Genomic DNA, 16,569 nt, shown 5'->3' on the forward strand with positions numbered 1-16,569 from the left:
GGACCTATTAAAATTAGTTTAACAGCAGTCAAGAGGACACATTTTATGGAACCATTTCAAGTTGAGACGAATATTGTGCTGTTTGAAGTTCTAGCGATTAGCGAATAATCGTCGAAAACAAGTCATCTGGGAATCTCCAAAGGAAATGTATTCCGCGCTCCATACAGTCGATTCTTTTTTTTTCTTTCGTTTCAAGGTACATCCTTCGTTTTACTAATCTAACGGTCACGTAAGAATGAGTGAAACCGTTTGAGTATTCTACTCGCTTCGAGATCATGCAACTTGCTACAAAGCGACAGCGTCTTATTGACGTACACTATCAAGCACGGATTTCATTCAACTGTCACATATATAACTCTATTTACTTTGTGCGGCAGTCGAAAATACATCTTGCGAGGACGATAATGTTTTTGTGTGGTTGGCGTTCCCAAAGAGCGCTTGGAAAAAGCCAGACGGGTGTCTCCGACACAGTGTTTCGCGGCTTGTGTTATCATACAAAAAGAAGAAGAAAGAAGAGCGTGTCGGCAAGAGGTATCGCATTTCACATGCTGCTCCTGCGAAAGGAGAAGCTGTCCACGATGCATTCACGTGATCCCTCCTTCCCTTGAAATAAAAACAAAAATCACGGGTCTTATAAGCTAGCTGTCGAAGACTGAGTCCGGTGATTGTGAACGAACCTCCATGGACGACCCTCTTCTGTCTGTCCCGTTCCCAGTGCTAGTTCGTCATGCAAGATGTATATGTGAGTATACTCTCGCCCTTATGCCATTTTGGTTATTTTTATTTCGAAACCGTCACAGCTGGTAACCACAATACGCGGTCATGCGCTGTTTCTCGATTCGTTGTTTGCTGTTGTCACAATGAGCAACACAAGTTTGGAAATGCATGTCTATAGAACACCTCTACTTTATAGTGATTGTTGAGGCTATTGTCAGCGGGTTATTTACTTTAGCGTGTGGCATGTCCAAAGGCCGTACTCCAACGCAAATGCACGACACAGTATGAGAGACATATCGGAAAGTGGAAACGTTAGCCGACTCTTTGATAATGCTGCTTGTTGTTGTTGCGTGGCACCCGATCAAGATCTTAGCCGTCCCAGACTTTGTTCTGATTGAGAAAAGCATTCACAGGATGTTTCGTTTTCCTTTGTTTTCCAGATTGCTTTTGTACAAGGATGATGCCAAGCAAGAATCTGGTAATTTGTAACATATCCTTCAGTAGTTAAATAAAAGAGTAGAAAAATAATGTGCTAAAATAAAAAAGGAATATATACACTGTTGTCTGGTCTCCGACATACATCATTATTTGGGTGTACTTATCACAGTGGCATGGGGAAAAAAAAATCATGCTGTCACGCGCCATGCATTTTTCAAACCGAAACCGAAACTTCAGACGGTCAAAAGCTTGAAACAAGGTGGCTTCTGCAACCATTCAAAACCTAGGAATTCCAAACCGAAACCAAAACTACACATGGTCATAAACTATACGGGAACCAACCTTGGCGTCGGGTCCCGACATCCATTTTGTTAAAACCGAAACTACAGACGGCCAAAGCTTGAAAATTAGAGGGGCGCTTGGTGGGAATTTCAAACCGAAACCAAAACTACACATGGTCAGAAACCAACCTAGCTGGCGCTCTAGCGCGGCAACCAACCTAGGTGGCGGGCCCCGACGTCCATTTGTTTTTTCAAACCGAAACTGAAACTACAGACGGCCAAAGCTTGAAAACTAGAGGGCGCTTGGTGGGAATTTCAAACCGAAACCAAAACTACACATGGTCGGATACCTACCTGGCGCTCTGACGCGGCAACCAACCTAGGTGACGGACTGATCGGGACGTCAACCCGATCGGAAAATGCTATTAAATGTCATCGGATGTTATTGCGTGTTATTAAATGTCATTTGCGTGTTATTACATGTCATTTGCATGTTATTACATGTCATTGCTTGTTATTAACCGTCATTGCGTGTTATTAAGTGTCACTAAATGTGCATCCAGGTGCCTATCAAACACTATCGCCACGTGAGTTCCCATTGTTTACCTGAGTTAACCGTTACCTTATCCTGGCGGCGCATGTTATTGAAACCTGGGAACCCATTGTTCACACTATCGATACATGATTTCCATTGTTTTCTGAGCTATCTTATCGTGCGTGTGCGTGTCGCATGTAACCTGAGCGGCCCATTGTTACCAAGTGCTATATCTATCGCTAGCGCCATCTGTTGAACGGCGGTAAATTTGCTGGAAGTGCTGCCATCTCTAGATGAACGAACTCAATTCCCCATGACGCCACCTGGCGTAAAAGAAATCAAACGACGTCTCCACCCCACACAATTCTATCCTGATTAGCGACGCAAGTAAACATGTAGAGCCCATGGTCCAGTGGCTTGAGCTGCTCGTCTGACAACCTAAAGGACCCAAATTCGATTTCAAGTTTGTTTCACCATGACGTCATTATTGTTTAATCTTATCCTTGATATCATATCACTAAGATTAACTATGTGATGTCACTGATAGTTAATCGGTGGATACACTATCTTATCCACTGACCTCACTGATATGAGGGCGGAGCGGCTGCGGCCTGGAGTGACGTCATACGTCCTTGATGACGTCATTTCCTGTTTGACGTCATTTCCTGGCTGCAGAGTTAATCAGTAGTACTACTGTCCTCCCATGACGTATGGTAACGAGTACAAAATCCGTCCATCTCTTCAATGTATAGCAATTGTCTGTTCTGTTTTGTAGTGTGCCTCGACATTTAATTAAATCATATCGATGCTAATTTTATTTATTTAAATTTTATTATCAGGTTTATAATGTTCCACCTGACGTTAGAATTATGAAAGTCAATTTACAAAAAAAGATGTAATGTGTAATGAAAAAATGTGGGATTTCAATGATTCTACGTACAAGACAGTGTTAGAGACCCTCCTTCCCTAACTTACATTGCAGGAGTCAGTTTATGGCTTTGTATACCAAGACCATTGTTGGGTTCCCCTACTGCCTGCGGGCGGAACCTTAAGGAATGTCTACGGGAACTCAGCTCCCCTCTCTCACTTCGTTTACACTAGTGGGCGCTGAATGAAAAAGACATGTTTCTGTAATGTATATTTGCGTTGCATGGTTACGAAAAATGTTTGCCTAAATTAATTACTGCTTTTGACTCTGTTTCAATGATCACTCGATTGATATTAATACAAATATTCTACTAGTTGGGAATGTATTTTTGAGCTGTGTGCGTTGATTTTCGCTGTAGCAAACACAATAATTTACATTTCAGACGAGTTGTTTGTGGCTTCTGCGTGTAGAAATTACTGTTGCAAAGTTATCATAAAAAATATGTAATTAAATTTGTTTCTCGTTTTCGAATTAGTATTGTTTCAACCACTGAATAAACTTGACTTTCACTGTTACTTGATGTCACTGATGTCACTGTCACTGATATTTTGTGAGTTGAGAATAATGAATGCCTAATAGTTGTGTCTCATCTGAAATACATTAAATGCAACGTTTCTCGTTGAGTATTGTTTGCGCCGATAATATTTTCTCGTTTGCTCAGCTAATGTTTCTCTAAAACCAGTTTGCACTGACATAAAAGTCTATTCTTAGATTTTTTTGCGTGCTATTGTTTTTTGATAGAATTCTTATTGTGTTCTTGAGAGTCGAATAATTCCAATGTCTATTTGCGATCAATAAAAAATTCGTCTCTGTACACCAGTCCTAAGAATATTTCGTTTTGGAGGAAAGAATGTGAAAAAGAGAGAGGATTTCCCCACCCCACAGATTGACAACAGGTTCCTCGCTTTGGGCTGTATAGATGGAGAGAGTGACCCCACCGGTCTGCATAGAGGGAGAGAGTGACCCCACCGGGTCTCGAGTCTGGTTGTACTGTGTAAAGCATAGCTGTGGTGCGTGTTTGGATAGCTCTGTCAAGGTAATGTTTATAGTGCCTGAGTAGGATGAAAATTCTATATTGTTAGCTCGCAAGGTTGATTTTATGATAGTTCAAAAGATATAATATTTCAAATTGTAATGTTTGATAGTTTGTTTCGCTATTATTTTCCTGTGTGTTGTTTACATGTTGGCAGATGCATCGTTCAAAGCGTTTCTCTGCTATTCATCCGTGCATGTTTGTCGTTTTGATTGATTCTTTTTCAATTATTTTCCTGAATGTGTCTGTTGTTTACCGTTGGTAGATGCACCGTTTAGAGTGTTTCTCTGCTATTCATCCGTGCATGTTTCTTGTTTTGTTAGATTGTTCTTCAACTATTTATCCTTTGTGTACCTCTTGTTTACGTGTTGGATTTTGGCTCTCTATTAGCTGTTGATCTTGTTTCAGTAATATTTTCCTGTCTGTTGTTTACACGTTGGCAGATGCGCCGTTTAGAGTGTTTCACTGCTATTCAGCGTTAGCTCTGTGCTGTATTAAATTATTCATCATGTGCCGTTCAAAGTGTTTCTCTGCTATTCATCCGTGCATGCTGATCGTTTTGATAGATTCTTTTTCATTTATTTTCCTGCATGTGTCTGTTGTTTATGTGATGGGTTTTGGTTCTCTATTAGCTGTTGATCGTTTTGTTTCTCATTATTTCCGTATGTCTATGCTGTTTACTTAATAAGAAATTGATTAATTGTGTAATGTTGGAACTTATCTTCCCTAATGCGCTCGAAAATGTTCATAACTGTCAGGCGTACGCCTCCCGTCTTCAACAAATCAGGGTAGATATTATTAGAGCTGATTGTTGGCTAGGAGCGTGCTATGCGATGAAATTCATTTTTTAATATATTTTCTGTGTTGAATTCATAAAACAAAGTAAGGTTTGTAGTGTCTCTTAGAATGAAAATTGTATGAGGAAGTCACGAGGATGATTTTATGATAGTTAAAATGATAGATTACTCTCCTCCTCTGTTGTTTTGATTAACCAATGTAGTGTTATAGATTTTATTTCCTCATGTGTTCGTGTCCCATGGTCTTCCAGGTTCTCTGCTGTTCACATACATATATTGGCATTTGTAATTAAAGCTCCAGTATGGTGGTCATGTATAATAATGTTCGACTTTTTATAATAAAACTTTTAATTTTAACTGTAATCATATTGATTAAAAATATCTTTTTTGATTAAATGTGTCATAATGGAATATTATCTATTGTTCTTGAAGTTACATATTAGAACTTTGTAATTAAAACTCCTCTAGGGTGCTCATGTTAGACTTTTTATAATAAAACTTTTAATTTTGATACACGCACCACATGAAAAAAAATTGCGAACGAAGTCGTCCCATGATGAAAAATCGCCAAAGATGTAGCCCGATGTTGTCAGTGTGCATGTCCCTACTTGCGCGCCGCATGAAAAAATGCGAATGAAGTCGGCCCAGGCTGAAAAATAGCCAAAGAATTCAGCCCAGTGTGTACAACCATAAGTGTACGCTCAGCTCTTCAGCCAGCTGGTAAACACACGGACAGCCCCTCACCTGCGCGCCACCCACCACGCGCTGAAAAATCGCTAGAAAAATCGGCCCATACGGAAAAATCGTCAAAGAAGTCGGCCCAGGGCGCACCGAGCCCGTTGGCCTGCTTGTAAGCACCCGGACAGTCCCTCACCTGCGCACCACCCACCACGAGCTGAAAAAAATAATAAATAATCACTAGAGAAATCGGTTCAGCTATTGTTCTTGAAGTTACATATCAGAACTTTGTAATTAAAACTCCACTATGGTGGTCATGTTAGAGTTTTTATAATAAAACTTTTAATTTTGATTGTAATCGTATTGATTAAAAATATCTTCATTGATTAAAATGTGCTACTCCTTCTGCTTAATTGAAAAGTTGCGTGATTATCACTAATAGAACACCGCTTCAATGCTATGGCTTCAGATTTTTTGGCTGAGTTTTTCTCCTTCACACGGAGTCATAATTCCTGACACTAATCACTTTAATAAATATATTTTCACATGTACTTTTGTGTATGGTTATCCTTTGCATGTAAATCGCCTACTGCACACCTGCTGTAGCGGGAAAATAATTGCGATTGAAGTCGACACAGATTGAAAAATGATGAAAGAAGTCGGCCCAGGCTGAAAAATGTGAGCAAGTAAGCGCTCACGCAACCCTCCGGCTACGCTCCGCCCACCGCAGCAGCCCTCCACCCGAGCGCCGCCTGTCGCGCACGGGAAAAAGTCGCGAAAAAATTCGGCGCAGATTGAAAAATGACGAAAGAAGTTGGCCCAGGCTGAAAAATACGCTACGATGAGCGCCCGCGCAGCCCTCCCCCGCCGATAAGCGCGCGGACAACCCTCCGCACAGGCGCCGCGCAGGGAGAAATACGCGCAGGGCTCAGAGGGTCCATGTTTCTAAGTGGACACCCCGAAGGCTGGACACCCCCTCCTACTACTGATGCCCCGAGAAGTGGAAGACCGCCGGCCACCACCACGGAGGAGGACCAGCAAATAGTTGCCGTAAGTGCCGTCGAGCCATTCTTCACGTCGACGGACATCAAGCGGGAACTGGGCTTAGGGGCGTCGGCCAAAACTGTTCAGCGCCGCCTCAAGGCCCTAGGCCTTCAGTCTGGTGTTGCTGTACAGAAGCCCCTCCTCAAGGCTGACCACGAAGAAGCCAGCCTCCAGTTTGCCCTCGACCACATGGACGAGGACGACAACCGTTGGCACAGCGTAATCTTCATCGACGAGGCCACGTTTAGTACGCGTTGGTGCCAGTCCAGGCGGGTCTGGCGGCCTCCGAACTGCAGGTATACCTATTCAGTATCCCTAATCATTTTCATTTTCTTATGCACGACCTCATATTTTCTCCACCTTTGCTAGATACCTGCCCCAGTATGTTCCCAGGGAACACATGGTAGTCAACTAGACGTCCATACCGGTTCTAGCCCTAGACTTTAGGAATAGTGCCCAAACTAGACGTTGACTAGACGTCTAAAAGTCTTACCATTATTTAGACGTCTAAAATTAGTGATTTACTAGACATCTTGTAGACATTTAGTAATTGACGTCTAATTGTAGACGTCTTGTAGCTGGCCTTATATATACCACATATTAGAAATCATCAATATTTTTGTTTTATTAGCTTTTTAAGAGGTGTGAACACATTCACACATCAAATACAGTCACTATATTATAAGAGGTGGTTCTAAGCTTAGCTTTCAGGCTTACAAAACTGAAGTTCAATTGTTACAAAACATATGCAGGAAACTGAATTACTTGATGGCAGAGTTAACATAATTGTGGTGTTCAAGTTGTCCGTGAACCGGCCCTGGTGACTGAGTCTGTTCGCTTTCTGATCCCGAGATCGCTGGTTCGAACCCGGCCAAAAACAGCAGCAACTTAGTGCCAGGATACAGGTTGCTTAGACATGCCATCTTCCACAAGGGACATTAAATATGGTGTGTTGTGTGGTGAGCTTTCATTGCACATTTAAGGACACTCAGGTGGGCAATCCACAGACCGACTGCTGTGGCGTTGCTCATGATCTCAGTTGTCTCGCAATGTAAACCCCAATTGTTATTAATACCCTAGTCAGACAGCATTTCAAATGTCAACTGCGAGAAATGGCCTTCGGCCTCTCAAATGACCGTTGTTCGGGGGCGCCTGCCAAACAGGCGGGAAAGGAGTGCTCCTCAACTGACTGCCCTCATCGGCTCCCTTTTTCGGTTTCGTTTTCCCTGTCTGCTGTGGAAATTTGAAGTTGGTCTGTGCGCCACAAATCAAGATGCAGAAGTCATATGCACTCCTCTAAATAGGATCTAAATATGTTTACACAGTTTCACTCCATTATCCGTATTTTATAGGTTTTCCTACATTCAGCTGCGAAGGTAGCGAGGGTACAATGGCATAACACTGTTGTCGAGATTGCTCCTTTCTGCACCTCAAATGTCGTTGGGGGCCTCCTTTCGCGTTGGTGGTCATTTCTTAGAAAGGTCCTTTGAGCTGCCGTCTGACACGGATCTGAGAGGTCATTTTTTGCAAATAAAAATTCCCCGAAGTCCTTCGAGCATGCCGTCTGACTGGGGTATAAGTCTTCCATGCTGGTATCTGTCCCCAAGAGTCGTCACAAGAAATCTAAAAAATGTAGCCAAATGCAGAAAGAGAACTGGAATTAGGAGGGCCATCCAAAAATAAGTTTCCCGATATTTGTTATTCAAAGAAAACACCACTAGGACAAACTGAATGGTGTAGTAGTTGGGTGTGAGATCCCGGCACTGCAGATGTTGGTTAATGGAGTGCCCTTCACCTAATGTGTCAGGCATTCAAGCATGGATGTAATATTTCCGAGTACGTCTGACTATCCTAGTACGGAAGAGTTATCCTATTTTTCGTTAAAGAATAAAAGAGTGAAAGAGTACTTTAGAGAATATCCACTGACAGTTAACACCTGTTTATTCAAAACACTTTACAGGCATTGAAATGGTGTGTCCTCTATACAGGGTCGTGAAAATCTGCACAATGAACAGTACAGTGGGAGATCAGCTATAACACCACGAAACGACGTTGCTTTTCTGAAATTCTGAGAATTGTTAACGGAGACTGGCGGGTCACTGGTACTGCACTCTGATACTAATGGGAACAAATTTCCTTCAGCATGGTCAACGAAAGTTATGCGATATGGGGGCCACATTTGCTCGGTAACGTTTGTAAAGAGCAACGAATGAATGCAGCTTGCATTTTCCTTCAATGGTATCAAGACGGTCAAGATGAATTTCTTGGAACAATTATTATTAATGAAACCTGGGTGCATTAGGCAAGTGCTGAGACAAAATACCATAGGAAGTCATGGTGGGTGTCCGGTGAAAGCATTCTGAAGGAGGTCAAACTCGCGTTTTCGTCTGGAAAGGCTATGCCGACAATGTTTTAGGACTATCATTGTGTGCAGCTTGTAGATTATCTCACATGCACAATGACAGTAAATGCAGATGTACTGCGAGATCCTGGGAAAGCGTCAAACTACAATGAAACAAAAATTCACAGGGCTTGGAAGGGTGTAGTACAACCACGTCAACGCTGTCTGCACTCGTCTTGAAAGACTCGGAATTTGTTCCAGAAATTCATCTGGAAATTTGCCAAAGAGAGAAAAAGTACACAAGCGAGCTGGTACAACGTTGAAATAGGAAGCATCACCTTGAGCATGAGGAGAATGAAGTATACAGGAGACACACAAACGTGAGTTTCCTTTTCGTGAGCTTCCTGTATACTTCGTTCTCCTCGTGCTCAAGGTGATGATTCCTACTTCAATGAAAATTTGCCCAATCTGCTGTTCCATCTTCCCCTCAAAGCACCCCTCGGCAGTCACCAATTCGCAAGTGATCATGAAACACAAATTGATCAGGTGAAATGCAAAGTGAATGCCTCACTTTGTAAACAGGGCATAGCATGGCACAGACAACGTATTGAATACTTGGTATCACAGTATCACAAATGTTCAGCTAAATAAGGTGACTGTATTAGGGAGTAACGTTGAGCTCTAATCTGTACATAAATTTTTTTCAATGTTGCGCTATAGGTTTATTATTTTGATCACAGCAGAGGAACTTTTGTTGGATGATCCTTATACATGAAGGAAATTCCTTATTCTCTTACTTTCCATCACACGTGTGTAGAGCAGCAAGTACAATCTGTTTGCAAATGATCATACTGAGGTAATAAAACTGGACTCTGCAACAACCTTCAGAAACTATGCAAGGCATGGACCACATTAACTTTGTCCAATTATATTATGACCAAATGGATAGTATGTAGTCTTTCGTGCTATGTGAGTTGTATGCCCATATATTGTAACAAAAGATCAGTCAAATGAAGGCAGTCTGACTGAGGTACGTAGATAATTTAAATAATGTCCATACATATGATGATCCGAGTGTTTTTGGCTCACTGACATGCATACACACTGACAGCATCCACAACTAGAAGACATTACCAGAATCTAAGTGCTGTGAAGTAATATTTTATTTTACTGAATATATATCTTTTTTCTTAACGAAAGCCCGCATTTGTTCGGGGCAATGTTTTTTGAACTAGCGTTCCTGATGGCGTTACCGTTGCTGGTAAATGTAAATTTTGTACGTTAGTAACTCCCCTGCACCAACACCTTAGTACCAACTGCTACACCAACTTAAAGAAATCAGCAACTAAATTATTGAATCACTGAAACGTCAATAAAAAAGTCGACGACTCCGACGAATCGTGCAGCGCAGCACTATAAACCATAGCTCCACAAACACAGAAGCACTTTGCACGTACTGTGGGCAGCAGATAGCAGATGTTTGTTTACTGCACAAAACATTTTCCCACAAGCTACACAGCTGCAGCAGTAAAATGGAATCTGACGTGACTCAGGGATTTCAGGACCCTTCAAAAAATCTTGAAACTGCCCATGGTGTCTCTTTGAAACCGCTGAACAGGCAATGCGCTACATATTAGGCACACCTGTAGCTCAGTAGCAAAAGCACTGATAAAATGTTTGCAAAAAGAACAGCGATTTTCAACACACACATCACAAAATACGACACTGGTCGCTGCAACAACGATGGCGATTGCATAATGATGATGATGTTGGTGTAACTTCCGCTGGATTGGCATATGTGTTATTTAACATTTAACCTCCACCACCCAATTATAATGAACGGCCTCGGAAATTAAAGATATTACAAAAAATAAGTACTCAATAAGCATGAGCTAAAAGCAATGGCAATGACGTCTTCCCGTCTACCCAATCACCATCCATCATCCATCCATCCAACCAGTTCGAACCAGTTCAGTTTCAACGGTTGAAAGTTGAAGTTGAAACTTCAAACTTTCCGGACGCGCAACGGGTAGCAGTTGTGGTCTTCGCGGCTGCATTCCACTGGTTGTTATACGAAAATCTTTCGAAGTTCTAATCTCCCGCGCGTTTTGTCTTGCAATTTCTGAGCATAGCGAGAACGTACGCCGTGCTGTCCAGTGATAAAAGCTGTTGAGCGCAGAAGAGCTCCCAGAGTACTGTGGTGGACAACGTTTCTTTGTACTCTGGCTTTCGAGTTTAAGGGGTGAGTTCACTCTTCATTAAAGTATGTGCCTGTTTCTGTGCACCAAATCGCATGTAGTAGAGATGCGTGGCATAATATTGGAATATCGTTTCCTTTATTTCGGCTTCGTATCACCGATTGAAGCATATTGGAAGTGTGGGTTGACCTGACTGCACTTGCATTCAAAGTAGTGATTAACGTTGTATGTTCGGCAGTACAACGTTTCATTAAGTGCCTTGGTTCGTCTTGGTGCTAAAACAAATACGGTATCACTAATTAACCATCGAGATTAACGAGTTTTCGATGACTGTTGAAGTCTTGAGTAAACGAAAGTCGAGAGTTACAGTTTGCAGGGCGGACATGCCGGAACATAAATGCTGGTTAGTTCATTGTCATGTCAGCCCGACTTCGGTTGTTGCATTTGTCGCTGGTAGTGAAACTACACACTGAAAATTTTGCGCAAGTATTTTTGTTTGCATATCATGGTTTCATAGCAACTGGGTTTTTCTTTTTATAGGTGCTTGGACTATCTTGCGTCGGTGGATATGAAAATAGTGGTAACCTACCCTACGAAACAGCTGTTTGCACGTAAGCTTAACAGTTCCCTGTGAGGTGAGGGGAAGCAGTTGTGACTGACGTGTGACTGTGTTGTCCTCCAATGCTCCTGATGTTCGATGTGCCCCCTAATCTTACTCTGGAGGGTGCCTCTTTAAATTTTTTGTCACCAAAGTATTGCAAATATAGTTGGTGGAAGACTCTAACTGCTTTCCATTTACATGGTTGTCTTGTGGTTAACGAAATCGAACTTTTTTTCAGATGCTGTGAAAGTCAGCAGGGAAGTGCGATGTAGAAGAAACGACTGCCAGAAGCTTGCTAAGGAACCGCACAACCTGTGTGGGCAGCAGGCAAAATATTCATCAAACGGTACAAAACTAGTATTTTTGTGCTTGGTCGTTTTGAGACATCCTTGGTATTGTATGGAGAACAGCGTGACTATGTCATTCCGTCTTACTTCACCCAAACAGCTATCTGGTAGTAAGATTTGAGTTCACCTTGAAGTCACCTCAGCGCCATACTACAGGTCCCTCAATGTTTAGTCCTTGCATTTGTTCGCTGCATTATGCTTTTTAGGTGACTATTAACACCAAAAATATGGAAATTGCTCAGACATTCTACAAATCACAGAGCAACAAGTTTTAAACACCAGATATACGGTGAGTATAATATGGGTAACAGCTTGACTGAAATCTACAATAGGGCCGATGGCAGAAAATCTGCCTGCTAGCGACAGTAACGGTCTCCTGCGGATGACTTCATGTGAATAAACTTGTATACTACTTGTACGTACTTATAATATTTGACGTGGTGATACAGCTCTTGCTTTGTATTGTCTTTTATAATATACACAGTGTTTATTTTTATCCTGTACAGAAGTTTTGCACCAAAGTTATGAGAGCAGCACAGATGTTGTTTTAGCGTAATGGAGTGATGGAAGTGCTGCGCCAATCATGGAGTGCTTAGCAGTCGCCTGCTCGACCAGGTAAGGTCGTGTGTCACGAGAAAACGCCTGTCACATTGATGTACTTTCACAGCGACAGCTGTTACATCCTCATTTCCCTGAGATCCTGGCAGCGTCCGCTAGAGCCCTGCGCAGATAAGATTTTTAGCATCCGCGTACACATTATCCGATTCGCACGGTTGCATACACAACCGTTTAGATCCGCAAGTTTCGAAGGACGCGTAAACACAGCCGGAAGAATGTTGGTATAATTTCGGATGCCTCCATGCTCTCATGGAAGGACTCATGGCGACAAGCAAAGGTAAACCTTTCAACAAACGCGATATGGAGAGACTTCTGGAACGCTTCCTCACCAGTGCTCGTGTGGACGCCAAAATGCCTTCTCTCCCGTCTTGGCCGTGCATGGTCAAAGGTGAACCCGCGGGCATGCGCTCGCTGTCGGTGCGCAATACAAATAAATTGCTAGTAGAAAAATTACAGCATGCGGTATATCTGCATCCGACCTCGAGCCATCCGATCCGCACACCGCAGAAAGTGATAAATTCTCATCCGAATCCGCAAGTATCTTACGGATATCCGCTTCCATCCGCGGATGGTGCAGGGCTCTAGCGTCCACATCAGGTAGTGACGCGCAAACAGATTTTCAGCGTTGCTGCAGTTTGTGTTGTGTAGATGTAACAGTTCTGTGATTTTTGTACGTGCAGCTTCTTTTCTTTGTGTCTCTCAGATCAGTATTGATACAGCTTTTGCTCTTATGTGGCCAGACAAGCATCCCGTGAAAGAGTGTGCATAGCCACTAAACAAACTAGTTAGAACTAGCAGTCTACATAATGCTTTCTGACATGTTTTGTTCTATTTTCTAGCCACAATGAGTCATTGGAGGCAGTGCTGCAGCACCAACAATCACTCGTTGGAAGAAAGGAATGATGTCGCCATCAACACCCTGCTGCCAGTTCAACACTCCTCAGTCAAAACACAAGACGCCTGCTTGGCGGCAAAGTCAATCCAGTTTTAGACAAGAGTTTTGTACCGTAGACTTTGTGTGTGGTTTACTGCGAATAAATGTTTATGCTGAGATCCGTGTTGCTATGAATTATATCATATTTCTGCATGAATGCATGCTAGGACGGTAGCAGGACTAGTCATGGTCTAAAGTAGGTCTAAAGGTGGCTAAAGTAAGGTACAGGAAATGTATAACCCTAGACCTGTCGCCTGAATGGAGGGATAAAATTGGTCTAGCTGTAGACTTCATGTCTAATACATGGTTAAGTGTCTGACCCTGTTCCAGACATTCAGGTCAAAACAGTGTCTAAATCACGGCTAGGTACATAGACATCGGATGTCTAGGACTAGATGGCTAGGTGGCGTAACGTTAGACGTGTTATTTGACGTCTAGTGGAGGGATACTAGACATTTGGTCTAATTGCCTAGACATTCTATAGACATTCCTTATCTCTTTTTTAGACGTCATTTAGACGTTTACTAGCCCACCATGTGCTCCCTGGGTTCATAGAGTGTTGTCCTGTGGCCGGCACACGGTGAGCGTCTGGGGCGCCTTGTCGTACGACGGACTCGGGCCTTTGGTACGACTGGAAGGGCGCTTCAACTCCATGGCCTACGCAGAGGTCATCGAGAGGACGCTGCTCCCCTATGCTCTGAATGGGCCGTTCTCGGATGGGTTCTACCATTACCAGCACGATGGCAGCTCCGTCCATCGTAGTAAAACTGTCCAATGCCTTCTCGTCGACCTCAGCGTAGTGCAGCTGACATGGCCTGCGCAGAGCCCAGACTCAAACATCATCGAAAACGTCTGGGGCGTCCTGAAGAATAGGATGAGCAAGAGACGGACGCCCACAAGGAGCAAGGACGCACTCTGGGAATTTATAGAAGCAGAGTGGTCCCTACTACGTGAAGACATCGACCTTGTCCGTCGACTATACGCTTCCCTTCCTGTGCGCATGGCCTCAGTTATTGCTGCGAAAGGGGGGCCGACAAAGTATTGAGACAGTATCGTCTCCCCCGCCTCTTTTTTTATGCGTGTGTTCAAGGGTACACGCTCTTTTCTTCTGTTTTTGTCTAATAAAAAAAGAAAAGAGCTAGGCACTGCAGCCCGTTGTCACCTCAATTCATCTTAGCGCCCTGTTATCTTTCCGATAACGAAGACACTTCCTTCCCGCGATAGCCACTCGCCCTCGCTGCAGTAGACCGAAAACGAAACCATTTTGGCGTTCATTACACTCAAAAGCAAAGTTACCACTACTACCACGGTGGGTCGCCACAAGCGCACTCTTCCATCCCTCTGAACGAGTGAACTCACCCGCTTCCACTCGCCGCTAGGGTGTCTCTGCCCAGGGAGAATACGCCGCTTGCGCGTTCCGTAAACTTTTGTCCAGCACTGTACCTCTCGTCATCGTCGGTTGGGAAGTGGAAAAGCGAAATTCCGGGAGTTTTGTTGCACCACTTCGCGGCGCGGTAACGGCCCATGGGCTTCCACGCCACATTCCGCAAATACTTCAATAAGCAGCAAACAGCAAAAGGCACGAAAAACCACAAAAACTCCACCAACGAGGCACAAATGCACAGCACAGATGAGCCGGAGCCCGGAAGCCCGGATGTGTTTCCGGAAGAGCCGGTTCCGAACGGTGTTCAGTTCATTACATCTGCGGTGGGGGGTGGGGGTGGGGGGGTTCTCGAGCAGCGACTGCAATGCAATCCATTCAATGCATTGTTGTTGCGGCGAAGTCACAACTATTTCATGTACCAAACTCGATTAGTTTCGAACTAGGTGTCGCTGCCGTCAAAAAACGACCTATTTGCCCCCTGGGGACATTCGCTTGAACGTCGAAGGCATCGCAGCTGAGTGCAGTTTCATGTTCGATAATGCCTCCGCTCAGGGCACCGCCAGTGCAGAGCGTCACGCACCCCGGTGTTTTCGGGGCAATTCCGGAGCAAGTTTATCGAAGACGCTATCGGACGGTGCGGTGCCTTCGTAATCGTCTTGTGAGTAGAGGTGTTGGGTCCATTTTGGGCCGGCGGCGGCTGCGTGATTCGGCGAACCTGCGGTATGGTGGGCTAGAAACTAGAAAGACAAGTGTGCTGAACGCCGGTTGTCATAGGTACCCGCCGTGATTGAGAGTTATAGCGTCCTCGATAAACTTGCTCCGGAATTGCCCCGAAACCACCGTGGTGCGTGGCGCTCTACACTGGCGGTGCCCTGGGCGCAGGCATTATCGAACATGAAACTGCACTGCACTGGTGGATCTGGTGGATACTAGCGTGCGCCACCTAGGGATCTGTGCTCGTGGGCTGCGCGACCCGTAGCGAGCGACACCGATTGAATGCCATGCTGACGATGACTGTCTGCTGCTACTTGCCCGGCTACACCTGACTTTGCTGCTTCCGCTTTCCTCCGTGCTTCCGGCAATCGCGACGCTTTTTGGGATTGCACTCTGGCGCTCGGACCGATTTTCTCGTAGTGTCCTCGATAAACTGCACCGGTGCGACCTGGTGCGCGGCTTGCCATCCTCGATAAACTGCACTAGAGCGCACCCATTCAGTGCAGAACTATGGTGAGCTAGAATGACTGGCGTGATCACCGGTCTACCCAATGCATGGGAGCGCTTGGTCGCGGCCGTGGTACTCGGCCACGTGCGATTGTTTACATGGATGCGCTGACGCTCGCTGCGCGCCTTGCGGAAGGATTTTTGTGCGGATCCTAGGTACTCTTCTGTTTCGAGTCACATGCCCTTCCCGTGAAATTCATAGCGTCCTCGATAAACTTGCTCCGGAATACGCCTTATTCATAAGTGCTGCCATCTCGTGGCGGCGGCTGGCGGCGCCGCCATGTTTGAGTATTCGGGCGGTCGTGCTATGTGCGATTTCCTGTAACGGGACCAGCTGTAGAGTCGGGAAACTTGCGATTCAAGCTTTTTAGGATGGCAGGTGAGCTGGAAGAAAGCACAGCCGAGCTCACGGAGCTAACGTTATACCAACGTTTCTCTCGGACAACTTCGTTATTAACGATGGAAGATGAAAGT

Source organism: Ornithodoros turicata, chromosome 1 (genome assembly GCF_037126465.1).
Source record: "Ornithodoros turicata isolate Travis chromosome 1, ASM3712646v1, whole genome shotgun sequence".
In the NCBI taxonomy this organism is placed as follows: Eukaryota; Metazoa; Arthropoda; class Arachnida; order Ixodida; family Argasidae; genus Ornithodoros; species Ornithodoros turicata.